Raw genomic sequence first — 14,976 nt, 5'->3', positions numbered from 1 at the left:
AGAAGCCTAGTGAAGAACTCACAGAGCTTCCTGATCAATTTCATAGGGGGATATGTAGAGTATACACAGGGACAGGGAGAGCCAAATATAGCCAGAAAGGCTAACACTCTAAGGAGATGTTAGATTTTTTTTTTTAACAAGTCAGGTAAAAATAATGGGATGGTGTGATATAAAAAGAAAGATACTTGGTCTTTGTCCTAGTTCCTGACACAGGGCTCCTAAAACCCTTGGACCTTCATAAGCCATAAGAGTGGTAAGTAAAGTCTCTTGTCACCAGAAAGACCAAGTCCAACCCCTCTTGCCCTCAACTTCTAGGGAGAGAGGTTGGAGATGATTTAATCATGAAAATCTACAATGAGATCTTCATAAAAACCCCAAATTGGTGGGGTTTGGGGAGCTTCTGGCTGACGACATGGAGTCCCTGGGGGAGGTTTGCCCAGACAGCCGTGGACACTTGGGTTCCCCTTCCCATGCTTTGCCCTATGCACCTCTCCAGTTTGGCTATTCCTGAGTTGTATTCTTTATAATAACAGGTAAGGAGAGTGCTTTCCCAAGTTCTGTTAGTCATTCTAGCAAATGATTAACTCTAAAAGGTAAAGTATGTTGGAACCCCTGAATTTGTAGCCCGGTCAAATGGAAGTGTGGGTAACCTGGGGACTTGATACTGGTGATCTGTCTGTGAAGACTGAGGGCAGTCATGCGGGACTGAGCCCTTAAACTTGTGGAGTCTGCAGATAGAGTTAGTGTTCGAATTGGATTGAATTGAATTGAGTTGAGTTGTAGGACTTGCATTTGGTTTTGGAGAGTTGGAGTAGTGTTGAAAAAGATTCCTTGTGTTTGTTGGGGAGGAAAATAAACTAATAGGTAGACACATGACGGGTACTCGAATGTATTTGCACGTTACTGCACAAAAGATTGAGAGTCAGTTTTCCCCAACAAAAGTGAGGGAGAGAAGTATCAGCACCCACCCAATGCCTTGGTGTGCTTCTGTTCTGCGGGTGTTTAGATGGCCCAGAGGCCAGGATGAAGGGCTCTTCTGTTGGCCAGATCTCCCCAAATATAGGAAGGTAACAGAGGTTAATTCTTCATCAACTCTGTTCCTCTTTCCCTTGGTCTCAATTTTCTTTCTACTTCCTGTGATTAGAGGAGAGCTTGAGGAACACATGAGGTGATTTGGTGGGATTTGCTGGGATTTAGTGGGTGATTGGGATGCAGAGGGGGAAGGTATAGGGGGTGTTAAGGGGCTTTAAGGAAGGAGGGATAATAATCATTTGTAAATAGTTTAAGTGCTGTAACATAAACCCTGTTTGTTATCTACCCCCCACCCCTGCCTTGAAAGTCTGCTCAGCCCGAGGTTGGAGTTGCTTTGGAGAGTTAAAGGAAAAGGGGCTGCATTTTACATGTGTGTAGGCAGAGGATAGAGAAAACGGAACACTGGAGGTCAGGCTTCTGGACATCCTTTGCCAACACTCTGTTATTTCATCCCCTTTCCCTGCAGGAAATAGTGACTGCCACCAGATTTAAGCATCTCAAAGGACCTCAGTAGTAGGTTTCTACTCCAGCTACAACCATCTGGTTTCTACTCCCCCATCCCACCCCCCCACTTCTTCTGCCTAGAGACAATTTCAACAAGTGAAAAGGAAAAAAAAACCCCACAAAAACCCCTGCAACACAATTGTACTGTCATGTTGCTATGCCATATTTCATGCAGGAGGTGGAGGGAGGAGAAAAATGGGTCAAACTCCATGCCACATCTGAAGGACTACAGATTTGGAAACCTACAGGGGGATTAAGCAGAAGCTGTCATTTGTAGGTGCAGCCCAAGCCATCTTCCTGGGAATGGAGAAATACAGCATCCATCCCAGAGCTGTCTCTCCCAGGGACAAATGCTGTAATCAGAATAGCAGCAGGCAGGCTTAGTTCCCTCACCTTCCCCCACATTCAAAACAGCATGCATTTACATTCCTGGGGCTGTCTGACTGCCAAAGAGAAGGATAGATGCAGTTGGAAATTCCAACAAGGGCATGTTTTCTGGTTATCCAGACCCAATTTTTGCACAGCTCCATTAATGGGTCCTCCATACATTTATGGCTCTGACCTGAGTCACATCCTAGATTCACTCCAATATAAGATCCACTATATGGTTCATGTTTTCTTTATGGCAACGTTAGGGAAATCATTTCGATTTGGAATTCTAAGCAAATGAACATTAGTTTTGAGTGAATGTCAGCAACTTGGTAAGCTTCCTCAAATTGGTGTTGTAAGAAGCCACGGTGGGGCCCAGAGATGCCCATCTCAAACTGGACCGGCCTCTCATGAAAGGAGATGCTGGGAGGCAGGTTTCTTCTTGGAGTAAAGTTCAAGGAGGGGCAAAAGTGAAAAAGGACCTTAACCTGTGTGCGTCTGGGATAGAGGCAAAGAAAAATACATTAAGATGCTGAGTTCTGAGACATTGGGGAGATCTGAAGGGAATAATCTAGTTATTTTCTGTTAGTGTCAAGAGAGATTAAGTTATTGTGAAGAATTTAGTGAATAAACTATCTAATAAATGGTTTATTTCCACTAAAAACAAGCAGAAGCACAATACATCAGGAACACTTGTTTGTTAATTTTACAAATAGTTTTGAGTGTTTTTGTTAGTGCATTTCTGGGTTCTGTTGTTCTTAGAGCTTATATAATTTGGGGGCCCTTCTTTAAGAGAAAGTATCCCCAAAATTAAAAACAAAACTAGATAAATGGTCTCAGGCAGAGCCTGTGCAAGGGAGGTTCCTTGAAATTTAGGCTTCCTTACCTTGTGTTTGGTGTCTATTATACGCACTGTGGGCATCTGGTGTTTTACCTCCTGTGTTTTTATTCTCCCTTTTCTGATGAACTGCAAGTGGCAAGATTTCATTCTTATGAAAATATCTATTCAGGTCCTCTGTCAGTTTTTAATTGGATTGTTGTTGTTGTTTTTTGCTATTGAGTTGTATGAGTTCTTTATATATTTTGGATTTTAACCCCTTATTAGATATACGACTTGTAAGTATTTTCTCCTATTCTATAGGTTGCGTTTTCATTTTGTTGATGGTTTCCTTTGCTGTACAGAAGCTTTTAAATTTATGATCCCACTTGTTTATTTTTTGTTTTGTTGCTTTTTGCTTTTGGTGTCAGATTCAATAAACTCATCATCAAGATCAGTGTTGAAGAGCTTAGCATCTATGTTTTTTCTAGGAGTTCATGGTTCCAGGTCTTACATTCAAGTCTTTAATCCATTTAAAAAAAATCCTTACCCAAGGATATGATTACTGATTTGAGAGAGAGAGAGGGTGAGACATAGATTGGTTGCCTCCTGTACATGTCCTGACCACAGGACAAAACCACAGCCTAGGTATGTGTCCTGACTGGGCATCAAACTCACAGCCTCTTGGAGTACAGGTTGACACTCCAACCAGCTGAGCCACCCAGCCATGGCTTTAATCCATTTTGAGTTAATTTTTTGTGTATGGTTTAAGATAGTGGTCCAGTCTCATTTTTTTTTTTGCATGTAGCCATCCCAGCACCATTTATTGAAGAGACTGTCCTTTCTCCATTGTCTGTTCTTGGCTGCTTTTTCAGAAATTAATTGACCATATATGTGTGGGTTTACTTCTGGGATCTCTAGTCTGTTCCATTAATCTGTGTGTCTGTTTTTATGATAATATCTTAGTGTTTTGATTAATATAGCATTGTAATTTAGTTTTAAATGAGAGAGTGTGATGCCTCTGGCTTTGTTCTTCTTAAGATTGTTTTGGCTACTTAGGATCTTTTGTGGTACCATACAAATTATAGGATTGTTTGTTCTATTTTTGTAGAAAGTGCCATTGGAATTTGACAGGGGTTTCACTGAATCTGTATATTGCTTTGGGTACTGTGGACATTTTAACAATATTCTTCCAACATATGAACATGAAATAGCTTTCATTTATTTGTGTCTTTCAATTTCTTTCATTAATGTCTTATAGTTTTCAGTGTACAGGTCTTTCACCTCCTTGATTAAATTTATCCTAGGTATTTTATTGTTTTGATGCAATTGCAGAGAGATTGATTCTTAATGATATTATCGGGACATGTACACCCAGCTTTGCCTTAAGTCATATTACACCTACAATTTCAGTTGAGGGAATCAAATCCCTTTTATTTTATTTCTTTTTCTCTTTTTCATTTTCAATTATAGCTGACATTCAATATTATTTTATATTAGTTTCAGGTGTATAGCATAGTGATTAGACATTTCTGTAACTTACAAAGTGACCCCCCAATAAGTCTAATACCCTCTTGGCACCATACATAGAATCTGGATAGATGGGGGAGTGGGGAGAGATTTTGTGGAGTTGGCTACTAGTAGGAGCGCAGGCACAAGAATGGCGTGCGTAAGGAGCCTGACCTGAATTGGAGGGTGAAACAGTGGTTTGGGTGAGATCACAGAAGGAGGATAAATGGCCTGATTCCTTTGGTTTCAGACAGGAAGTGGACGTTAGGTGAGAAACAGAGAAAACCTAACAATTTTCTTTGGATGACAGTAATGTACATGATTTGAGGGCACACACGGAATCTGATACACCAAAGGACCAATCTGATGTCTACCACAGGCATTCTGTGCTTTTGAAGGAATGGACTTGGAGGCTGAACTCCAGTGTTCGAGGAATCAGTAATACAAGTTATGGATAGACTGGGGGTTAGCACTAGCTAATGAAGGCATGACTCAAATTACCTAGCACTTTTAGAGTGAAACAGAGGAGTTTGAACCTGATGCAGGTTGTGGTAGGCTGCGAACAAAAGAGGACCACTGCCATTTCTTAAGTGAATTAATAAGAGACAAGTGATGTTTTAAGGAAATTAATTTGGCAGTGATATATAGCATGCATTGCAATGAAGAGCTAGTGAAGCCATTTCTTAGGCTATTGTAATAATCCAAGTGGAGGAAGAACCTGACTGCCAGTAAGAATTAGGGAGAATTGTAAGAGGGTATTACGGTCAAAGCATTACCTCATAACAGGACTGACTAGAAAACAACCTAAAATATCCAAGATAAAAGCAAGGTAAAAAGCAACAGGTGTTTCAAACTCCCATGGAGATAACAAAAGTTATTAACTATTATCCTTGAAATTTGCATTTAATGCTGGCTCTGTAGAATAGTTCCTGCCTTTTATACACAGGGGACATGCACCCACTGGCCATATTCCAGCCTTTCTTGTCTGTGGGTTGTACTGAGTCTCTTGCCCATTAACTAGACCTCTTTCTAGCTAACCATGGCTGTGACCTGAAGGTCGTCTGCACCACACCAGAGCCAGGCACTAGTCAGCCACTGCTTTGCTGGCCCCATTTTCCTCTGCCAGTCCTACCAACCCTGTCTGCAGTGACCATTCTTTCCAATACAACCTGGTTCCTTTAAGGACACTTCTGGGTCTGCCAAGTATGCCGCAAAACATGTTGCAGGAACACTGCAGTGGACAGGTTGTGTCTGCAGAACCAATGCCTTAACTGTCCTTTGACCCACCTGTCCACTGGCTCATTTCTGGCCATTCCATTTCCTACCTTTGCTTTATATTCTCTGGTTCCTCCTGTGTCTGGCTGGCTGGTGCGTGCTCTCGAGTGTTCTCTCTCTCTCCTTTTTTCCCTCTCTCTCTTTTTCTTAACCCCCTCTTCTCTCTTCTCTGTCTTTCTAATAATAACACAATGAATACAAACATAGAGTTTTCTTGTTCTAAAAAAAAATACATTGTCAATAAGGATAAAGTCCTCTTCGACTACCATCCCTGCCTCAGTCCTCTCCCACTTCCCCAGAAATAATTCTTCTTATCGGTTTGCTATTTAGATCTTCTATTTATTACATAATTGTGTATTGACTTAGTCCTGTAAAGATATATAGTGTTTCAGTGTTGTTTATGTATGTGAATTTATTTATAGAAAGGATACATGTATCATTCTGCAGCAAGCCTTTTATCTTTATAGCCATCACTACGTCTTTGGAGAGACTTGTATTAGCATACATCTACCTCAATCTTGTACTTCTGCATAGTGGTCTAGAATAATTGATATATGATAGTTTGCAAAAGCATTCCCTCATTGGGACAGCTATATTATTTCAATATTTTAATATTATTAACCATGCTGTGATAAAACTCTTAATGAAGCTGGGTCCTAGAGTACATGCATTTACATTTGTAAGGGAGTCTCTAAAATTTCTTTCCAAAGTGGTCATGTAAAATTACATGCATGCTGGAAACTTACAAAAGTAAACACCTGTTTCTCCACCTACTGGTCAGTTCAATACTATGAAACTTTTAAATTTGCGCCAACTTGATTTTTCTTTTCTATTTTAATATATTTTATTGATTATGCTATTACAGTTGTCCCATTTTCCCTCCTTCACTCCCCTCCACCCTGCACACCCCCCCCCCCACCCACATTCCCCCACTTTAGTTCATGTCCATGTGTTGTACATATAAATTCTTTGGCTTCTACCTTTCCCATACTATTCTTACCCTCCCCCTGTCTATTTTCTACCTACCATCTATGCCAAGTTGACTTTCTATCTCGATGCTATATTCTTACCTCTGAGACTTCCGATGACTCAGTCTGAGCAATGAATCTCTGTAGGCTGATACTCTACAGACTGGTAATGCTCCCTTCCCCACGCTCACATCCTATGATCCCAGAACACCTGCTTCTGTGAGTAGCCCTGAATTGGTGTGGCCCATCTCTGAAAGAGTGGGCTTTCAAATTGCTTACTATTAGGAAAAAGAGGCAGTGTAGAGATTAGAAAAAAAGTAAAAGATGCATTTGAATTTCCTACTCTGAGAAATTATAAAATGGAGCTTTCCCTGATAGAACTGGGCAACTGAAAACATCAAACTAGGCAACAGGTTAGGGCTAGAGATGAAACTTGGAAGGCAGAAGCATAAAGGCGTCAATTAAGCCTTGAGAATGGGTGTGCTTCTAGGAAGAATTAAGTGTAGGAAGGAAAAATGGCAGATGGGTGAAGATGAGTCCTGAGACATGTCAATAGTTAAGAAGTGAGAGGAGGCACAGGATCAGCACAGAGATGGAGAGGAGGCAGACAGAAAGATGGAGGATCCGCTGAATGCTGAGTCACAGAGAAAAAGGCAGAGTCACTGTCAAGAAGTGAGATGGACCCTGTCCCTGAAGTGTAAAGGAGGAAAAGGACTTAGAAAAATACCTTTCTAAGCTGAAGTCATTGTGGAAAGTTGGCACATCTCATGAATAGAAGGAGTAAACCCTACATTGTAATGGAACAATGAGGATAAGAAATGGAAGACACAGGTAGGCATGACAAGTAAGAGAGCAAGGACAGAGATAAGACAGTTGTTACCGAATGGCAGGTTCTGGTAAGTGTGTGTCTGCCTTCTAAAGGACATGTTGGAAGCAGTGGATAAGCACAGAGAAATGTTGCTTTAACAAGAAGACATAATTTCAGAAAGAAAGCATCAGAGGAGAAAGAATGTGGTCCAAAATGGAAATGAATGGAAATTTACTGATTTTTTACAAATGAGAAGACTCTAGAAAATCTTTCCAAGAGTACTCAGTAGGAATTCAGGATTGTTGACCTTAGTGAAATACTGAAAATGAAATCCAGGTTTAAAGTACCTGTTTCCTTAGAATATGTTAGTAAAATAATCTGTTGAATAAGTAAAAAGCTACAAAATAGCACCATTATCTGACTTTGGGGACTGAGGCATTTAAACTCTTGAGTTTTTAACCTAATTACTGAAATTTTGATGCATTGCAGGGTGGGAAGGGACCTTCCGTCTCCCACTAGGGAGGCCAGCTCAGGTCCTGGCCTGTATTTTCTCCTCAAGGCTGGTTCTGGAAAAGGATTCTATAATTCCTCTCAATGACCTCTCCTAGCATCCAACAAACTTTGCAGTCAGTACATTGTTCTTTATGTATATTCTAAATATCTCCCTGGAGCAATTTAATTCCATTTCTTTAGTGATATGGGAAATAAATAACATTTGTTGCCAGACTTAAAGTAAGATAGATGAGTTAAAATAAAAGCTGGCTTTTCAATATCATGGTGTATCTAAGACGTTTATAAACTCTGACAGAAGTGGGGAGGGAATTAGGTTGGGAGAGTGGACACTCCCAACTCCAGGTAGCTGGGGAACAAGGTGGCCGATGATGCAGGGTGGAGGTTGCAACATCAGACCAGGATGCAGTCCAGCCCCTTCGTTCTGGCTCATTCTGCCCCCTGTCTGTTTCTGTGGAAGTTGGAAGGGTTTAGATGATGTCTCTGTTCTGGTAGTCTGGCATAAGGAGAGGGCATCTGACTTTCAATTTGGCAACAAATGCAGCCGCAGTCCTTGCTTTTCCAAAACTGCCAACGCTGGGTCTATCACCAGCTCTACGGGCTCATTGCATGACCATGGCTACAATGTGGTCACTGCTCTCTTTACAGTGACCCTCACGTCCTGAAAGAGTCATATCAAGTCACCTTTCAGGTTCTTTTTTATTTTCTGGCAAAAAATAGTTTAGTTCCTTCATCCTTCCCTCAAATATAGGCACAATCATTTTTGTTATTTCAAGATAATTAAAACTAAACTCTAAAATAAGGTTTCTAATAATAACCTGATTAAAGTCAGAGCAACTTTATTATACTTTCATATTATACCTAAATAATTCATTGAGGCTCTAACTACTACTTGTAAAATTAAATGACTGCTTTAATAATCTGTTGACTCTATGGACCAAATGACATATATAAGATAATTCTTACCTTATAAGATAATATTAGTCAGAGCAAGGTGTAACAATAGGCTTTTAGAGCACATCTGAATACACATAAAATAGATAAGACAGAAATAAAGGTTAATTTATCCAGAAATTTCAAAAGGAAAGGCCTTTATTATTACTTGATTATTTTTTGCATATTAAAAAGAACTATTAATTTCCTTCTTTTTATAAATCCAATCTTTCTTGGTACTGTATAGTTATAACTGTGATAAAAACTATTGAAAAACTCTTAGGTAAGGACACTGAGAGTTCCCCACATCTAGAGGAAGTATTTGAATCTGGCACAATCCAGGGATATAGTAAGGAATACGAAACTTACAGTGAATGATTGATGGGTAGTTCTTCACTACAAGACCAAAAGACAACGGAGCACTTTAGTTTTATACAGTAAACCCACATCATCATCAACAACAAAACTTTACTGACTGTCAGGTGTTTTTAGGGCACTAGGCCATGCAATAGGGAGTCCAAGAAATCAGATGACAACTTTCACTCTCAGAGCCATCCACACAGATGTCAGTGTGAGACAGCGAATGCTGAATGTCATGACTCATTCCTGACTGTGAGGCATTCTGGGAAGTCAGTGGTAGAAGCTGACAAGAAAGGAGAGTCTGGGCAAGACTCAAACAATGAAAACTGCTCCTTGATGGGGAACTAACTGTCCATTTTATCATGTCCAAAGAGTCAGGACAAAATGGGCGGGTTCCATATTAGCTCAAATATTCATGGAAATCTCATTTAACTAGAGTTTGTTTTTTTTTGCAGGAGGAGAGTTCAAAAAAACATGACTCAGACCTACTCTGTGCTAGTTGCTGAAGATACAAAGTCAAATAAGGCAAATCCCTTACATTACTTGCAGTAACATAAGTAGAAAAGGGGAAGCTATGTAAGTGGTGGCAGTATCCTCTGCGAGTGAGGTCTGTTGGAGTGAGTCTCCCAACAGACATGAGCTTAGCAAGACTTGAGGTCACAGAGAAGTGGATTGAGATACAGAGCTGGGCTCCATTTCCAAAAAAAAGTGCAGAGCTGAGGAAAAATCTGAAGCAGAAGTTCAGTGATATGGACCATGCTAGTACTCTTGGGGGCAGAGAAGAGCTGAAATTCAATGACCATGCTGGTACATACCAGGCATCTGGCGTTTGGTAACAAGAGGGATTTTAGATCTGGAGATTTTTAGTTTGTTACCTGCCTCAGAGAGTTGTGTCTTGGGATCTGGGAATATTGCTGAGCAGGCCTGTGGCACACAGTGACTCATTTGACCACAGAGGGGAGGGGCTCACATTTTGTTACTAAACAACTAGTAGCCAGGATGCCCATAGAGGAGGAGCCAGCATATTGTTGAGGCTGTAAAGAAAGGGTTCAGGAAGAAGTGAAATTTGAGGTGGGTCACAAAGAAAAGAGGTGGGACTTCGACATGGAGGAAAGAATGATGAAAGCATTCAAGGCATGGAATCAGTATGAATAAAGCACAAAAGGAGAGTTCAGATGGACATTGTGTTTATGGGGAATGTTGAGTACATCAGCTTGGCTGGATCAGAGGGTTTGTATAAGCAAATAATAATCAAGTAGATTGGAAAAGTGGGTTGGAGCCAGATTATAATAGATATTGAAATATCAGGCTAAGTATTGGACTGTATCTTATGAATTATAAAGAAAATTGATTTTGTGTTTAATTTTGGAAGTGCAAGTCTAACAATATTTTGAGAAGATTAATCTGATATCAGTGTATAGTTGGATAAGATAGAGCTTAGAATGAGTGACTGTTACTGTAAGAACCTGGAAATCAGAAGCAGCAGTGGGAAAGCAAAGGACAAGTTTGGAAGACATTGCAGAAGACACTCAATAGGAGGTACTGAGAATGTCTCCAGAGTTTTATATTTAGGAGACTGAAAAATGATGGAATCATTGCATGAAATAACAAAATCCTGAGGAGAAGCTGGTCGGGTGGGAAAATGATTAGCTTGGATTCAGACGTGTTAAACCGAGGTGATAACGCAACTTCTTAGGGAAGTAGTCCAACAGATAATGATGAATGCCAGGTCTGAAACTCAGTGAAGAGATTAGCACTCAAGATTTAGGGCTGAGAATCCTCCTGGTAGAAGTGAAACGTTAAGCCCCAAGAACAGTTGCTTTTCCAGGAGACTGTGTAGAACAGCAACTCTCCATCCAGGCAATGTGTCAAAACCACTGTGCAGGGGCAGCTGTAGAGTGGCCTCTCTTCCTGACCATGGGATTCTGGTGGCCAGGGGGAGGGACCTGCAATGATGGGGTTCCACTTTCCATACCATAAAGGCTGGCCTGCTATCCAGTCTGGGCAACCAAATCTCTCATCCCCTAGATATAGTGACTGGTCCAAAGCAGGGGTGGGACTCAGTGTCATTTTAGTATTTAGTCTGGAGACTGAGGTAAAGAAGGCCTAGCTCTTTCTCTAGAGTGACTGTCTGTAGAAGGTGGGAACCAAAAGCTCCCTGTAGCCCTCTTTTCTACCACATAAAGAAAACCTACCCAACAATGCAGCCACTGTGGTAGGAAGCAGAGACAGAGTCCTACTGACATCATTTGCACCCTTAGAACCAGACATTCCTGAACATAGTCCTAGCATGACTGCTAACATGACCCCTTCCTGTCTAAGCCGTCAGCTGCACTGGGGGGAGCATGGGAGAGCGCTGACAGAGGCTGTCTGGCTTCAGTTGGCTAAGTCATTTCATACATTTGTCTGTTTAGATCTTTGTGATGATGCACCAGTTCTGTATTTTGATGGCAGTGGTAGTGACACAAAACTACACATGTGGTAAAATGACATAGATCTATACATGCATTGGATCGGTGTCAGTTTCCTGGTTTTGATGTTGTGCTCTGGCTATGTAAGATGGAGCTCTTGGGTGAAGATGGGTGAAGGTACAGAGAACCTGTCCGTAATGTCTTTTCAACTTCCGGTAAATCTGTAATTATTTTAAAATTACAGGCTTAAAAATAGTTGTTTATAAGAAACATACTTAAATATAAAAAAAATTTTTATACAAAAAGTTTTTGTATATACTTATACAAGAAAGTGGAAAGTTAAAGGATGAGGAAATATACCCCATGCAAATAATAAACAAAATTAACTTATATTTATTAATATCGGGAAAATAGACTTTAAAGTAAAAGGCATTAGTGTGAGATAAGAGCCACTTCATTGCAGTAAAACCTTTAATTTACTATGAAACTATCTGATAGCATAAACTCAAAATATATAAAACAAAAATTGACTTAGTGAAAAGAAAAAACAAACTCACAATTGTAATGGGAGATTTTAAATGCTTTTCTCAATAATTAATAGATCAAACTATTAAAAATTTAATAGTAATGTAGATCAGGATAGGATAATAAACTGCCCAGGATTCTACAACTATAGAGTGTATAAACTTAGGAAATCAACTCCATGCTGGGCCGTAAAGCAAGTTTCAACATTTTTCAAAGGGCTACAAATGTTCTGACTCTGTTCCTTGATTACAGGATGGCTAGAAGTCACAAACAACAGGTAACTAGAAAATTCCATGTTTGGAAATTGATAAAAAGCATAGTGCTAATTGCTGATGTGTCAAATAACTCATACTATAAATTTTAAAATATTTACATTGGGTAATATAAAAGCAATTCTGTATCTAAAGTTGTTTGATGAATCTAAAATATTATCTAGAGGGTGATTTTGAGCCTTAATTACTTACATAAAGGCTAAATCAATGAGCTAAGTATCCAAATCAGGATGTTAGAGAAAGAATTGCAAAGATAAAAACCTCAAAGAAAATCTAGGAAGAAAATAATAAAGATGAGAACAGTAATGAATGAAATGGCAAACAAACTGACAATAGAAAGGACTGACAAGACTAAAACTGTTTTTTTTTAAGGATTAATAAATTTCACAAACCTTTAGCAAACTTTTGGCTATTAGGAACAACTTTATGTCAATATACTCCAAATAGATGACATAAAAAATTCTTAGAAAAACTTACATTAAGAAACTAAGATAAAATTCTTTCACAGAGAGAAAATATCAACTCCAGATGGCTTTGAGGCAAGTTTTATTGAATATTTAAAAAAACCCTCTAATCGTAAGCAAGTTATTCTTGAATATAGATAAGGAGGGGAATATTCCTGATTTAACTTATGACACTAGCATAATTTTGACAAGGATGGTACAAGAAAGGAATATTATAGGGCAATCTCATTGATCAGAATACATGCGAAACCCTAAAACATTAGCAATCAAAATCTAACTTTGCAGGACTGTCTCCCTACAGTAACTACACGGGGAAAGACGTGGAAGTGAAGGGCTGGCCAACTGTATTTAAGAAACACAACATATTTCATTGCTGACACAAATGACCATTATGATCTGTATTCCACTGTGAAATAACATTTGAAAAGAATTTATTTGAATTCAACTTAGAAAACATTTCCAATAATATCATGGTACCTATCATCCTTTCAAATGAGTCAGTTGCTCTATATAATATGCAATAAACACAACCTACATAATGCCTTCCAAAAAATCTTACTATGGAGGAAAATGTTACTATATTATTATCAAGTTGGATTTGTTACTTCTGTGAAAGGTTGAGTTGAGAAAACCAGCCAATGTAATTTTTCATATCGCCTGCTTAAAGGAGAAAAATTATGTTTTTTAACAGATAAAACTATTTGATACAATTTGACAGTTATTCAATATAAACAGTATATAAGCAATCTAGGGAATAAAAGGAAAATTACTGAAACCCTGAAAACAGATCCTTTAAGATCAGAAAAACTACAAAAGTGCCTGTCATCACTATTTGCATTTGACATTGAATTAGAGATCCTAGCCAACATGATAATATAAGAAGAAATGAAAAGAATAAGAATTGGAAAGGAATTATTCTATCTATATAGAAAACCTAAAATAGTCCACAATTAAATCGTTATAATTAAAAGAAGTAAAACATGCTCATACTGAAAAAATAGATGACATAAAAGAAAAAGAAAATTATTATCTATAGTCTTAATGCCCAGAAATAAACAGAGGCAACATTTTGGTGTATTTTCCTTTAATCTTTTATCTATGTCATTAAAAATATTTTATTTTTTACATACTTAACATTGTATTACATTTATGCAGTTTTGTTGCCTTGCTTTTCACTTTAGCCTTGCAGTTTCCTTGGTTTTAAAAAATTATGTAAAAATCATTTTATTGACTTACAATATGCTGTTATATGGATGACGATTACTTAATCTTTTTCCCAAATGTTTAGGGAATTTCCAAATGTTTCATTGTAAATAATTGTGTGGTAAAGACCTTTGTCTTCATTTCACTGTATGTCCTCATGAAACATTCTCAAAAACATTCTCCCTCCCTCCCTTTTAAAAACAGCATTAGCCAGGACCTCTGATAACCCGTTAACCAGTGGTGGTGATAGAGGTCTGTCTCATTTTATTTCTAATTTTGTAGGGAGCATATTTGAAGTTAGTTTATTATGTGAAATTATATGCTGTTGGTTCACCAAGCTGTGTAAGGTCCCTTTATTTCTTAAACTTTTATGAATTTTAAATAAATACTATTTACCTTTTTCAAAGACTTTTTTTGCATCATTTACCACAATTATCTCAATTTTATATATCAATGTATTAACAGGGTGAATTAAACCAATAGATTTTTTTATGCTAAACCACATTTACATTCTTGGGATGAACTCTAAAAAGTGTAATTTTGAAATGTACTATTGGATTTAGGTATTTTTAAAGGTTTTATACCCAAATTCATAAGTAAAATGAGTACATACATTTTTCTTTTTCTACTGTTATTATTTAGTTTTTAAAAAAGATTTTATTTACTTATTTTTAGAGAGAGGGGAAGGGAGAGTGAAAGAGAGGGAGAGAAACACTGATGTGTGAGAGACACATCAATCAGTTGCCTCTCTCATGCCTCCAACCAGGGACCTGGCCCACAACCCAGGCGGGCACTCAGTGCACTGAGCCACACCAGCCAGGGTTATTACGTGGTTTTGGAATCATGATTACTCTAGCCCCGTGCAATATGCTAATCAGCTTTGTACAACTCATTTGTTGAACATTCTCAGCCTGTAGTTTCTTGGAAGGAGAAATTTTTGGTCACCATTTCAGTTTCTTTAATGTTCACTTACTTGTTTGAGTTTTGTTTTTCTTATTTTATCAAATTTGTTATTT

This window comes from Phyllostomus discolor, chromosome 3 (assembly GCF_004126475.2).
Source record: "Phyllostomus discolor isolate MPI-MPIP mPhyDis1 chromosome 3, mPhyDis1.pri.v3, whole genome shotgun sequence".
Lineage (NCBI taxonomy): Eukaryota > Metazoa > Chordata > Mammalia > Chiroptera > Phyllostomidae > Phyllostomus > Phyllostomus discolor.
This window is presented reverse-complemented; position numbering follows the sequence as displayed.